Source organism: Saccopteryx bilineata, chromosome 6 (genome assembly GCF_036850765.1).
Source record: "Saccopteryx bilineata isolate mSacBil1 chromosome 6, mSacBil1_pri_phased_curated, whole genome shotgun sequence".
In the NCBI taxonomy this organism is placed as follows: Eukaryota; Metazoa; Chordata; class Mammalia; order Chiroptera; family Emballonuridae; genus Saccopteryx; species Saccopteryx bilineata.
The window spans coordinates 126,143,927-126,158,609 of record NC_089495.1 but is presented as its reverse complement, the minus strand read 5'-3'; the positions used below and the strand labels follow the sequence as shown (position 1 = coordinate 126,158,609).

Sequence of the window (14,683 nt, the reverse complement as noted above, 5' to 3'; positions counted from 1 at the left end):
GACTCCAGACGGGGGAGGCCTTCGGAGCAACAGAGATGAGGGTGGAGCAAGGTTACAGGCCAGACAGTGGCCAGTCCATCTGCAGAAACACTTGCCAGCTGCCACCAGGGAGATGGAGGCGGAAGGAGAGCTAAGAGGGGGAGCTACCAGGGGAGGGCCTGGTCCCAATTGTACTTCCACACTAACCCTTGAAAGTGGAGTTCACCTCGAGACCTCCCTGGGCCCCGGGGTCTCTTGGAGCAGAGTGCGGGTGCCCTGGGAGCTAAAGCCACATCCTGCCACTCATTGACCAGATGCCAGCCAGCTGCAGGGCCACCACTGGCCCATAGCGAGTTGTTGTGGAAGCAGAGGGTGTGCTTCTGCGCTGACCTCTCTTGGGTGTGACACGAAAACCCTACAGCCACTCCTTCTGAGCCTCTGAAGGGCTGTGCGGACTTGCCTTCCCCGCCTCTCAGCCCTTTCCCCCTGCAGGGAGGCCCAGAGACAGTGGCAGGAATGCCCACCACCCGTCAGTCCCCAGGCCTGACCCACATGCTAGCGTGCAGTGGCAGACAGATACAGGGAAGGGGCAAGCTGTGTGACAGTGAAAGCAGCCCCCATCTTCCCCAGGCCACACCCCAGCGCACAGAAGCACTTGAGCAATTCAACTTCTAGAAACGGGCCCTCCTGCCTCCCCCGCTCAACAGCAAACCACCTGCCCGAGCAATTGGCTTACCTTTGCTGCCTGCATCTGTGCAGTAATGAACTTTCTCCAGGCTCAGATAGTGCATCCCGCCTTGCACCGCCGGGGCCACGGGCAGCACACGCCTCTCTCACCAGCTCTCAGCAAACGATCGTCGCTGGCTGGGGTAGAGGAGCACCGGGCAGGGACACTGTCGCTTCTGCCACCCTGGTAGCACCAGGCATTGAGGACAGTGACGAGGTAGAAGGGGCCCAGGCGGGCGGGCAGATGCAGTCAGAGGGTGCCCAGTATATGCTGATGGCCTCACAGCTGCCATTGAAGGCCTTCTCTGGCCACAGTATGTGCTGCCTCACCATTGCCTCACATGCCAGATCAGGACCATGGTGCTCAAAAATGCGGTTCACAGCTCTCCAGTCTCCATGAGGTCAGAGGTCTATAGTGAACGTGGCCGAGCCTCCGCCCAACTGAGCTACGGTGTTGACAACACAGACACTAAAGGACATGTGGCCCCTGGACATCAATCTTGTACACCCTGGAGCCTCACTGAGATCTTGATCTCACAGAGAGCAGCAGCAGGTCTGGGGGACAGCCCTGTGCTGGGTGTCTGTCACACAAATTATTTTCAATCCCAATGACGAGGGGACGGGGCTGGCACTGAGCAGTAGGGACTGTATGTCCAGAAGGCAGTGCAGGAAACAGAACTCAGGCCCACCTGATCCCCCCACCCAACCATTCCTTCAGCCTGCTAGTTTGTAACTAGCTTCTGGGTCTAGTGACTGTGGGGTCAGCAGTCCACACCCAGTGCCAGCTGATCACCTAAGCTCCTCTAGGAGCTTTGAAATGGGCTATGTGTACAGTCGACTCCAGAGCTGGGAAGGGGGCTTCCAGGCAAGAGACTTGAGAAACTGCAGTACAGCTGCTTAAGCCACCGATGTGACAGACCACCTTTGAGGACCCAAAGACAGCTCTGGGTATTCTCCCCCAGAAGTTGTGTGTGTGCACAAGGGGAGGTGGGGCCTTACACACCATGGACCTGCTCGTCTCGGTGCCTGTCACCTGGACACATCTCTCCACTCCAGCCCTGGGGCATCACACTCAGCTGAGCGACACGTGTCTCACTGGTCCTGGGAAAATTTCTCTGAGAAGCTAAGTCCTTAGCTCCTCTCTCCACTTCCCCAAATTGTGGAGAAGGGAGAGGAAGCGAACCAACTTTGATTAGGGGCTTGCTGGATGCCAGGCTCTGTGCTGGGCACTTTGCCAGGGCATGCTTCCTGTGCCATCTCATTTAATGGCTCGGCGTCACAGTCTTGGAAAGACCATAACCTCCTTGCCTTTGCTGTGTGCCAGATTGCCCTGTGGAGCTGCTCCCCTCCCCTGCTTCCCCTCCTCCTCCCTCTCGTCCCTGTATGTGCCACTGCCCCCCTAAGTGCAGCTCACATCCACTCTTGCCATCTCTCTTGGAACCCACCTCTTCTCTTCTTACCCTGACATGATCTGCATCACTTTCTGCATTTTTTTTTGTATTTTTCTGAAGTTGGAAATGGGGAGTCAGTCAGACAGACTCCTGTTAGCACCCGACCAGGATCCACCTGGCATGCCCACCAGGGGGCGATGCTCTGCCCATCTGGGGCGTCGCTCTATTGCAACCGGAGCCATTCTAGTGCCTGAGGCAGAGGCCATGGAGCCGTCCTCAGTGCCCGGGCCAACTTTGCTCCAATGGAGCCTTGGCTGCGGGTGGGGAAGAGAGAGACAGAGAGGAAGGAGAGGGGGAAGGGTGGAGAAGCAGATGGGCGCTTCTCCTGTGTGCCCTGGCTGGGAATGAACCCAGGACTCCTGCACGCCAGGCCTACATTCTACCACTGAGCCAACTGGCCAGGGCCACTTTCTGCATTTTTTATCACCAGAGACATGCATGTAAAGTTGAGAACAAGTCAGAGAAAGAACGTCTTCATTTTAGCTCCTGAATTAGCATATAGTTTCTCGATGACCAGGCTTACAGAAGTCTGTTTCCTGGCATGGGCCTGTGCACCACACCCCCTGCAGGTTCTCCGTGCAGGGTCAGTGTCAAGTATAACTCTCTTCTCGTCTTTCTTATCCGACTCCGCGTCTGATGTGAAGGCATGGCGGCACCGTTCACACACAGCTCAGGTCCAGCTGAAAGTATTCTCACCTACTCTTGGGGGGTAACTTATACATAGATGTTTCTACTTTGTGCCCTGAAGTGCGTTGGTGCCCCATCCCAGCTGTGTGGGTATGTTGTGGTGGGTTGGGGAGACTGGTCCAGGTGGGCCCAAGGGAGGTGGGCTCAGGGTTTGGCTCCAAGACCCTGCCCTGGTGCTTCCTAGGACCTGCTGCCATAACCGAAGAGTAACTTGGCTTTTGTTAGTTTCTTCTCCCTGACATTGAGCAGGTGGCATTTCACACAGGGAGGACACGAGGTGGGGACCCCAAGGCCACTGGACCTTTGTGGGAGGAGTGTGCCTTCAGATGGCCACAATGGGATCTGTGCCTTGGGCCCCAGTGCCTCATTTGAGCACAAGAAGGTTTGAAGCCACCAAGCCACCTGTGTCTTCAGCCATTGGAACCTGAAAAATGAATGCCATCAGTGGCATGTGGGTCCTGGCAACAGACCCTGTGGCCCATGGCATTGCCTGTCCTGGGTCCCCAACCAGGCCAGTACTGCAGTTCTAGGAGCTCAGGGCAGAATGTGCCAAGTCTTCTGAATGTGCCAAGAAGGTGGCTTTTGGAGGCTTGAAGAATCCGTTTTCCATTGAATTAGTATTAGTGATGGCAACTACCAGACTGTGACACAGAGAGGGCAGCTCCTCCCTCAGCACTGTCTCTGCTGCAAATAGTGAGGATTCTGTGCCGAGGTCTGAGAGGGACAGATGGACTCACACAGTCCCAGTGGGGGCACACCACTACGAGGCTCCGTTGGTGTCCTCCAGCCCAGGAAGGCAGGGTGTGTGGGCAGACATCACAGTTCCTCGGAAGGATGTGGGCTAGACCCAAGGAAGGGCTTTCTCTGGCAGTGAGGTTGGTTAAATATGGGAAAGGTTTGCCAAGGGAGGCTGGCCTATAGAGCTTCTCACTCAGAAGCATTTAAAAATAGCACTGATTCTCATGCCCGAGGGCAAAGAGGGGTCACCGCTAGAGTCAGGGGCATTGCCAAGTCTGTTCTTTATGCAGGAAGATGTGGCGTCCCACTGAATTGCCAAGGTGACAGGCCTCTGGTGATGGCCTGTGGCTTGAGGCCAGAGGCAGCACCAAGAGGGCCCCCTGCAGAGGCCACTTTTGTAGTGACCAGGAAGCAAACCCATCCTGGGAAGTTGCCGAGGTCTCAGGAGCCACAGGCCACGCATGGTCCAACACCACAGGAGGCTGTCAGCCACCCAGACTGCTCTCGGAAGGGCTTGTCTAGGGGCCCCTGGGAGCTGATTTCCTGCTTTGTGCCCAGAAACCAGGAAACCCCCACTCAGGCCGGCCAGGGGTGTGCCCAGGGAGGCCCACGTCTCACCCCTGCAGCAGGGACAAGCCTCCCCTGCTGCTCTCACTCTCTCTCCTGCTCACTCGACCCTCTCACCTGCTCTCCGCCTCCCTGTTTCCTGAGAACCATCGAGCCCTGCCTTCTCTCCTTGTCTGGGTGACAAACTGTGACTTTGCTTCCTTCCTAGCTGCAGAACATCCAAACTTTGTTGCAGAAAGGAAATGTGGGGGTAGCCATCTGGGAAGTCAGTCATCTAAGAAGCAGCAGCCTGCCCGTAATGAAGCCAGCTCCTGGCGGTGGGCTGTCTCCAGAACAGCTGACCGCCGTCCCCCGACCTCCCATCACCCACACCTTTCCTCCTTCCAAGGGAAATTTCAAAATGCAACTCTTACCTGACCAGGCAGTGGCACAGTGGATAGAGTGTCGGCCTGGGATGCTGAGGACCCAGGTTTGAAACCCCAATGTTGCCGGTTTGAGTGCAGTGTTGCTGGCTTGAGTGTGGGATCATAGACATGACCCTGTGGTCTCTGGCTTGAGCCCAAGGTTGCTGGCTTGAGCAAGGGGTGCCTAGCTCAGCTGGAGGCTCCCGCCCCCATCAAGGCACATATGAGAAAGCAATCAGTGAACAACTAAAGCGCTTCAACTATGAATTGATGCTTCTCATTTCTCTCCCTTCCTGTCTGTCTCTGTCGCTTAAAGAGAAATGCAACTCTTGGCACAACATTTTCCAGTGCGACCCCATCAGGCAAACAGTGACACCAGTGCCGCATCAGCGCTCTGGCTGCTCCTTGCCGGTGATTCTGGGAGGAGGCAGGCGGGGTGGATGTGCGACGTGAAACTACAGGGGCGTCTGCTGTGGTTCCTCTATAGCAGGGGTCCCCAAACTTTTTACACAGGGGGCCAGTTCACTGTCCCTCAGACCGTTGGAGGGCCGGACTATAAAAAAAACTATGAACAAATCCCTATGCACACTGCACATATCTTATTTTAAAGTAAAAAAACAAAACGGGAACAAATACAATATTTAAAATAAAGAACAAGTAAATTTAAATCAACAAACTGACCAGTATTTCAATGGGAACTTCTCTCACTGACCACCAATGAAAGAGGTGCCCCTTCCAGAAGTGCGGTGGGGGGCTGGATAAATGGCCTCAGGGGGCCATAGCCTACCTGCCAAGCTCATTCGCTCACTGCAGTTGCATTTTCTGGATTTTGTCATTTGATTGGTGGTGTCCTCTGTCTTGGAGTTGTGAGTGATATGCACCAGCCTCCTTCTCTTCCTCAGGGCTTCCTTGAGCCTCCGGCCCCAGGGTAAACAGCTACCACCCAGGCTGTCCCATCTGCAGGCCCAGGAAACTCTCATTCCACCCCTAGTTTGGATCAGCTGCAGTCCTTGCAAGGGCCCTGCTGGCCCGGCTTAGAGGGAAGCTTGTGTCTGCTGATAAACTTGGCCAGCAGCAGGCGGGCGTTTGTGAGATGATGACTGACAATGTACTGGAGGCTCTTCCAATCCACGAAACTCTTGTAAGGGTGGGGGTTGGGGAGAATAGGGGTCGGGAGAGACATTGAGATGTGACAAAATGGTCAGCCTTTCCTTCCATTCCGAAAAGTCATCTCATGGCCCACTGATGAAGACACGAAAGCCAGTGTCTGGCATGACAACTGTCTCGTTGACATAAAGGGCAAGATTTGTCAGTCTGATCTAATCTCCTTCGCTGCCAAAAGGCTGGCCCAGGTAGATAATGAGGCATGTGGCCTTGTGACTAGCCTTGGCTTCATCAAAGATTGCAGTTCTTTCTTTTTTCTTTTTTAAGATTGTGATTCTAACCATATAGCAAGTGTCTAAAACCACCCACTGGTGACCCGGGAAGCCACTAGTTTATAAGGAAACATCCAGGGTTTGGGGATACCTTGCCAATATGCAGACGGTTAGTCTCAGGCTTACCTTCTCAACCCAAGAAGGCACAAGCATCATCCCCTCCTGGTCCAGGGGAGAAAATTCCTTTCCTAGAAAGCCCTGCCACACAGGGCTTGAACACATGCACATGAACATATAGGCATATACACAAGTCTTTCAAAAAAAGAAAGAAGGTAACACTTCACAGGGACTGGCCAGGTGCCTGGCACTTCCCTCTGCTTTCCCCTTGACCCTCTTCCCACCATCCCCGCCGCCGCCCACACACACCTGTGTGTTCTGCACTTACAAGGGACTCAGCAGCGGGGAGAATACTCCGGGGTGGACCCAACCACCAGCCCTCCGAATGGGAGCCCGGCACTCAGCACGCACCTGGCCTCGGGGGCACGAACACCACGGGCCTCACTCCATCGTAACTACCTCTTGTTCTGAGGCTGGCATGCTTCTCCATTGACCTGACTGCAGAATCAATAGCAACTTCCTTATGGCCATTTTGTTTGGAAATAAACATCTAAAATGTGATTCATTGGGTCTGGCCTGGTGGAAAGAGTGCAGACATTGGAATGTGAATGGCCGAGTCTGCAGTTTTGGCCGGCTGCATGCTGACCAGGCAGCCTTGGGCAAGCGACAGTCCTGGAACCCCAGGTTCTCTGTTTGAGTGATGGGGTGGCGGCGGGGATGGTGGGAAGAGGGTCAAGGGGAAAGCAGAGGGAAGTGCCAGGCACCTGGCCAGTCCCTGTGAAGTGTTACCTTCTTTCTTTTTTTTTGAAAGACTTGTGTACATGCCTATATGTTCATGTGCATGTGTTTGCGTGTGTACATGTGTGCATAATATGTCCCTGTGTATGTGCCTGTGTATGCACATGTGTGTACTGTACGTCTACGTGCGCACATGTATGCTTTAGGTACTGTGTGCATGTGTGTACATGGTTGCCTGTGCAAGCCTGTGTGCATGCATGTATATGCACGTTCGTGTGTTTGTGTTCGTGCATGTGTGCATATGCGTGTGTTTGTTTATGTTGGGCAATCAGACAGCTAGAAACTAGGATTGCCAAGTGAAAATACAGGGTGCCCGGTTAAACTCTCGTTTCAAATAAACAATGAATCACTTTTAGCATAAGTACATCCCACATATTGCATGGGACACACTTGCACTAAAAAATGTAAACTTATTTGTTGCTTGAAATTCGAAATGTACCTGGGCATTCACTAGTGTTATTTGCTAAATCTGAGCACCCCAGCTGGAGCAGGTTTGTTACTTCAGTTGTCAGGTGAGATTGACAGGACCAGGTATGCAGGGCTTGGGGCCGTGGTGGCCTTGAGGGTGGGGGCTGTGCAAGGAAGGGCCCCAGTCTGTGTGGCTCCACTCACCAAGCCCAGAGTCCTCGAGTCTCTGTTTGGCCTGGTCATTTCTTCCCTTTCTTGATTCTTCAAGTACGTGGGGTAGAGCCGTGAGCCACACATGGACTTCTGGCTGGAAACAACAAAGCAGCCCCAGCCTCAGCCCCTTGGGGTTGCCCCAAGTCCACACGGGGCTGCACCGGACCAGCTGGGTTCTGCTTGCCGGACTTTACCTCCTTTCTGACTTGGGGGCCAGGCAGTGTTCTCTGAAACTTCTTTATTTCATGGGTAACAGCTGATCTCCCTGAAAGCAATACCCAACAGAGTTCAGAGCAGCTGTCAAACAGCTATGAACCCACCACACAGCCACCACCACCTCCTCTCAGCCCCAGCACCCCACAGTTCTTTCCTAGCCCCCTAACTCCACCATCATTAAACTACCTCTTCCCATCGTCTCCCCCAGAGCCCTCTCCAGTTTTTACTTGGAAAATTCCACCCCAGTTCCCCTACCCTGTTCCGTGGGTGCTGGTGGCCCAGGTGGGTTCTGACGCCAGCAGCAGGCCACATATTAGCAAAGGAGACTAATAGGAGTAAAACAGCTTCCTCCCCTAAAGACCCTTCCCAGCTCTGCCAGCAGACCCACCCCTTGCAGCGTGAATTATTTTCAATCCAATCTCGTTTTTATTGAAGTTTCCTCCATGGTTCGCTCTGGAGACTTCTCCCCCAGCCTCTTCAGTGCGGGCTTATTTACCAGATCCCCTCTGCGTGCCATTTAAGCGTCTCCATTAACATTTCCTGCGTCTTGCTCATTGTGAGCATGGGCCCTCGGAGACCGCTGGGGTAGCAGCACCGCGGTAAGCCTGCAGAAACGCCGAGCTTATTTTAATTGGTTTGAAACTGTCGTTCTGGACCACAGCGGGGTCCCCTTCCTTGAGTAATGACCTGGAATTTGATCACACAGCTTTTATTAGCTCGTAACATCGACCATGTGAGGTTAGAGCGGAGCCAGGCGTGTGTCCGACCACTGCACTGTGCTTAGGAATGTGTACCCGCCCCAGAGGACACAGGCAAGTGTTAACGTGCAGCCCAGCCAACGGCAGCTTTCAGGGAAGTCATTTTGATGAGTTTCTGGCCCTGGAGCACCAGGTCCAGCGCTCTCGAGGACCTTCTAGAAAGCACCTGGGAGTCCGCATCTGGACAGAACAGCTGCCCTGCTGATTCCTCTGCGGGGGCGGGGGGGGGTTCAGAGAAGCCATGTCAGTGCCCAGAACTCCCTGGCATTCTTCTCCGTGTGAGGCGGCTTTTTCAGGAGACCAGGGCCCTGGTCCCCAGCCTGCTGTGCCTTGCACCTGCATGTTACAGAGAGAGACGTTTGGGAGGAGCCTAAGTTCTTAGAAACATCAGAGTCTGGAGTACAGAAAGCTCGAGGGTGTGGTTTGGTCCTGTGCCAGGTGTGACAGCTTCCTGTCTGCTCAGGCTGGTGGTTTCTAAAGGAAACCTCAGCGGGCAGCTGAAGAAACAATTCTAGACTAGTTGATCATCCTTTTGCCTACGTTTGGACGTCCTTGTTGAGCCTCCATGGCCTGTGTTGCACTGCACGCGTGACCCTGACCTCATAGCTAAAACACAGAGTAGCCCGTGTTATGGGGCAGGCCGCTAGCTCCCTGAGTGCCCAGGCTGGACTGGCAGGACCAGGGCCCTCTGATGCCCGCAGTCCAGGGAAGGGGCAAGAATGGAAGTGAGATGAATGTGCCTCTCTTTGGGGCAGGATATCTACATGTGGCACAGGGCAGCCCTGGCGTTGGGAGAGTGGGCAAGGGAGCCCCTTGCAGGGGGGGTACCTGGTAGGCTCAGACCTGGGTCCCAGCACCTCTTTTCCCCAGGGGAGTTGCTGCTGCCACGGGGGTCCCCAGGGACTTCCCAGGGAAGCAAAGGCTCTGGGCACATGAGGCAAACCCCAGACCAAGGCTGCATCTCTGTGTTATGTAACAAGAAGAAAAGACCAGACCTCACCCCACCCCTCCTCCCATCCTCCCATTCTGTCAGGCCTCCTTATCTAGTGGCTCCGTGCCCCTCCCAAACCCAAATGCTGGCCTTGGGGTATGCTGGGGGTATGGGGTAAAACCCCAGGCTGGGATGAGGTGAGGAATGAGTGATGCCTGGAACAGGGCACTGGGACCACTAATGCTCTGTCCTGGGACCATGCTTGGGAAGCATACAGGGGCCCTGTTCCCTCTCTAGTACTTTGCTGAAAAGCCCCTGGTGTGGGGACCCTGCCTGCTGCTCCCCCAAGGATGATCCCGCCCAAGTGGGACTGCTGAGGGTTTCCTGAGGCTGTGCAAGAGTTTATATTGCAGATGGGGAAACTAAGTCACCACTGGCTGACCTTAGCAAGAGTGAGGACAGCATGGTAGTCACATACCGGGCTCTGGAGTGAGGAGACCTGAGCTTGGATCCAAGCTCTGCTGCTGTACAAGAGGAGTTAGCCTCGGGGCAGGGTCTTCATGTGTTCTGTGCCTCAGTTTCCAGCGATGCTGGAAGGGCTAATGAGTCATAGCACGGAAGATTCTGAGAAACCATCGTCCTAAGGTCCTGAGCTTGCCCTCCTCCATCCTGTGTGAGCTCCAGCCCAAGGGGGACCCAGGTGCAGACACAGCCTGGGTTATGAAGCCAATAAAAACCTTAGGTACATGCGCCCCAGAGACTCCTGAGGCCTTCCTGTGTCCAGAGGGGCCTAGGGCTTCTGGCACAAGCCTTATATGCTGCCTGGGTTGAGGGGGCGTGTCCTCATTCCAGGAAGGATCCTGTCACCTAAGAGCCCCCCAGTGCCTCCACCTACCCTCACGGTGTCTCTGGCCATGACCTCCTTCCCACTGTGTCCCCTCCGAGGCTCTCAGGCTAAGGTCTGCTCAGTCCCCTCTCCCTGTCCAGACTTAGGACGTGCTTACCGTCCTTCTGTCTCTGTGTCACTGAGCGTCTCCAGCCTCCCCCTCTTTTTAATCCGCTCTTTCTCTGGGCTGCCCTCCTTCCCTTCCCACCCCCTTCGCTGTCTCAGGGGACCGTGCTTGGCGTGCCTGATTCTCGGGGGCTGTCGTGACCTCGGGGACATGGCCCACCTTGCTGCACACACAGCCGTGGCATCGATTCCAAGAGCAATTAGTCACAGCACAGAGGTGCTGCTCACTGTGGCATTTTGCTGTGCAGTTATTGATACATCGTCAGAATTGAGACGCGGTGGTCAGGAAGGGAGGGGTGGGGAGGGTAGTCCTGCACCTGTCAGGGAGCGTGGCTGTCACAGCAGGAAATGGATGTGGAGGCCCAAGCGGAAACCCAGCTGGGTCCAGGGTGTCACTGCACAGAGACTTAGGGGCCAGTGTGTTCCTGGCTCGTGACTGTACAGTCCTTGTTTCCCATACAGAAGGCCGGCCCCTCACTGCCTTCTTCTCCCACCCCTTTGATGTCACTGTGGGGCACAGCTTCTCCCCTGGAGTGGGAACGGGGGTGATGGGAGGACGCTGGTATTTATGATTCTGTTCCTGGAATGCCAGCTGGAGGAACCCTTGATCAGTAGGGTTCTCAGAGCAACTGAACCTATAGGACCAGTCTGTCTACGTGCCTGAATGTGTATAACTGTCAATCATGGGATACATTGGTAGGTAGGCAGGTAGATATACAGATAGATAGATAAATTAGGTGTGTAGATAGATAAATAGGTTAGATAGCTAAATAGGTAGGTAGGTAGATAGATAAAGAGGTTTGTTTTAAGGACTTGGCTCACACAGCTGGTTGTGGTGAGGCAACAGGTTTTGATGAAAGAGGTTCAAGGTCTAGATAAACTATATGGAGCACCAATGGCAGGTCCTGGAAAGCCCTGGTCAGCCCCTCAGCCCTGGAGCCCAGCAGGGTGCTGGTGGCCCCAACTGGGGATGATGGGGTGATGCTGAGCTTTATTCCTGACAAGGCTTCAGTGGCTCGAGAGCAGAGTGGGGGCCATGCTGGGAACCAGTGGTCTGGCACCCCACTGTCAGTTTGGTCACTGCCCATTGGACCCCACGACCTGTTGGTATCCTCCTCTGGTGTCCCCACATCCCTTTTGACACTGTGAATCCCACCGCAGAGGGTGGCCGCGCAGGGCGCATTACTGCAAACGGTGAGCAGGGCCACCTAACTCTTTCTCGTTTGCAGCGTTCAAAGATGCTGTTCCCATGACACTCTGTCCTGTGATATTTTTAATCAAGAGTGCGGGAGAGCAGGTGTCGGATGCACTCAAGATAGTCAGAGATTGAGATGGTTTTTGTTGCATTTTTCTTTTCACAGTGCAGCGTTAAGTTGGAACCGTCAGAGGAAGGTTCTGCCAGCCTTTCCCTTGAGCTGCCTGCAGGCCCCTCGCCTGGGACCCCATCTAGGGAGCCACTGTGCAAACAAGTGAGTACCGTTCACAGCACACTTCTCTCCATTGAGCTGGCTCTCAGCTTCAGGCTTCTCAGAGGCTGGCTGGCGTGGGGATGTGGCCTGGGGGGCTGTGGCATGAGGGGGGCCCTGCTGGGAAAGAACAGGCTCCTCACCTGCCCCCTCCCCTTGGTTTCCGGACCCCTCCCTTGTTTTCACCTGTCCTTCCCAGCCCCTTCACTAAAATGCAAATCAGCGGGTATATAATAGATAATTAATAGAGTGATCAGGCAGCAAGGGAGGTAAGTGGATAAATAACTAATTATTCTTAGGCTACCCATAAATCCCCTCACTGCCTTTTTTTTTTTACAGAGACAGAGAGGGATAGATAGGGACAGACAGACAGGAATGGAGAGAGATGAGAAGCATCAATCATCAGTTTTTCATTGCGACACCTTAGTTGTTCATTGATTGCTTTCTCATATGTGCCTTGGCCACGGGCCTTCAGCAGACTGAGTAACCCCTTGCTCGAACCAGCAACCTTGGGTCCTTTCTGGTGGGCTTTTGCTCAAACCAGATGAGCCCACGCTCAAGCTAGTGAGCTCGGGGTCTCGAATCTGGGTCCTTCGCATCCCAGTCCAACACTCTATCCACTGCGCCACCGCCTGGTCAGGCTCCCTCACTGCCTTTTTATTAAACTCTGTTTACAGGAGTCATTTATACTGCATGTCATTTCTGCAGATCCTCCCCCACCCCCGCCCCCTTGGCTTCTCCTGTCAGGTGTGACCTAGGCTGGAAATGCTGCGTGACAGCTGGGTCCTTTCCCAGCAGGGCCTGACCCTGGCACGGTGGCAGAGTGCTGCTCAAGTGTCAGGGATGGTGGTGACAGGGCGCACTGTGCTCAGCTCCCTGAGGCCCGCCCTCCACCCCAACATGGTGCAGCCTATATTTAGGTGGATTTAGAAAACTTGATTATGCTTGGCACCTGTGCTGGAAGGATGAGCTCACTGTCCTCCCCAGGGATGACCTAGCCTATTAATAGCCTTGGCTGCGGTTCCCTCTGTGCTCCAAATGCCAAGAGAGAAAGTGGGTTAATAAACATCAAAGAAAAGTCCCTCAGGAGGGCCTGGGGCCAAACTCTGTCCCAGACTAAGACTGTGGCTGACGGGCCCAGACAGGGCGCTGGGCACCCTTTACCCCCACCTCTCCCGCTCTTCCCAGGGGTCCAGCACCCAGCTGGCAGGTGGTGGACCAATGAGGACCAATGGTGGATGCTGGAGAAGAGCTTTTGGGTTTCCACGGAGGAGGCGCTGGTGCGGGGCAGTGAACAGGGCTCAGGTGTTGGCCTTTGGGCATGAGGGCTGTGGAGGACCCTTGGCTTTCCTGTCTCATTTTCCCACCTGTACACCTTCTCCTCGGTTTTGTTCCTTACCTTCTGCGCCTTCTCATCAGCACAAGGAGAACAGGACAAGTGGTCTCAGGAATGGCCACTGAGCAAGCTCCCTCCTTGTGGTCGGAGTCAGCCTGAGTCAGAAGCAGATGCACAGAGTGAGCAGAGCCCCAGGGACTGGAGCAGGGGTCCAGGAGAGCTCTCTGAGGACAGGGGTGTCTGAGGTCTGCTCACAGCTGAACTTTAAGAGTGTCACCTGTGTGTGGCAGTCGCTGGCTCTTTGCATAAGTGTGTGAGCTGGCTCTGGGCTGGTGGGGTGCCAACTAACTGGGCTGATCACTTGGTACCAGGAACAGTGCAGTCCCTGTCTTGTTTATTGTCACCATGGTGCTGAATGGGGACACCCCCAGATTTGTTCTCCTTCTGTGGGAAGCAGGTGCAAGAGGTCACTGCTACCAGCCCCCAACAGGCAGAGCTGAGGTTCATGTCTGGGTCCATGGCCACAGCGGCCTGCTGACAGCAGGCCCAGCTCAGAAAGTTCTCCTGGAGCTTTGGGTCACATCGCTTCATCCTTCCGGGTTTTGCCCAGTAGCATGGGGTTGCTGAGTCTATGCATGAGATGGCCCCTGGCTGAGAGTGGGGACACGGCCTCTGCTGGTTTGTTTAGCTCAGAGCTGTGCCTCGCTGCTGCAGCCCAGCCCACGGGGTGTAGTGGGAGGAAGACAGGCCAGGAAGAGGTGGGAAGAGCTGGCGGGCAGCTTTTGCAGCCGCTTCCTCTGTCTGCTCCGTTCAGGGTGCGCAAGAGGGGTGTCTGCTGAGCCCAGAGCAGTTATGTCTGTCTAGGACGGGCAGACAAGGGGGCGGGCTTTGTCTCTCGTTAGGACATGGAGACCAGGGAAAGCATGTCTTTCTGTGACCACAAAACAACCCCTGTTGGGACAGCACTGCGTCTCTGGCTTTTCTCGTTGCTTGTGGACATTTATAGGGTTTCTTATCTGTTTCTGGTTTGGGGAATCAGAGGTGGATGGAAAAGAAAAAAGGTAATGGATGAGACAAGATCAAACTGGTCACCCAGTGACCATCCACCCAGTGATGGGTACCATAGGGATGCATGGCCAGGCTGTCTTGCTGCTGTCCCTGCACTCTGGGACCGTCTGTTCTGGATAAAAGGCAACAGGGGTGGCCCACTGGCCCCCCACTTTCTGTTCCTCCAGCATGAGAAGTGGGGAGGGGAGGGGAACGCTGTAGGTCTCCTGAGAGGCAAAGTGACAACATCACTCTGACGTACGCTGTTGCGTGTGGGTGGGTGTTAATCGTCTCCCAACAGAGGAGGGCCTTGGAGACCAGTGAATGCAGGGCTGGGACTGGAGCTCACATCTCTGGGTCCTCTGAGCCCAACCCCCACCCAGTGCAAGCTGCACAGAAGGGATCTGTCCCTCTACCCCCTGGATGGAAGGACAGGTCTGGCTGAGGGAATGT

General features: G+C 54.8%; 1 protein-coding gene across 1 annotated transcript in view; it reads left to right on the top strand.

Moving 5' to 3' along the window:
* The first annotated feature begins 11,764 nt into the window (after positions 1 to 11,764).
* Positions 11,765 to 14,683, top strand: part of RBFOX3 (RNA binding fox-1 homolog 3) — a 161,874-nt gene continuing 158,955 nt past the window's right edge. Inside the window, exon 1 of the mRNA XM_066235586.1 lies at positions 11,765 to 11,850. The gene's annotated coding sequence lies outside the window, so the exon portion shown is untranslated. The remainder of the gene's footprint in view (positions 11,851 to 14,683) is intronic.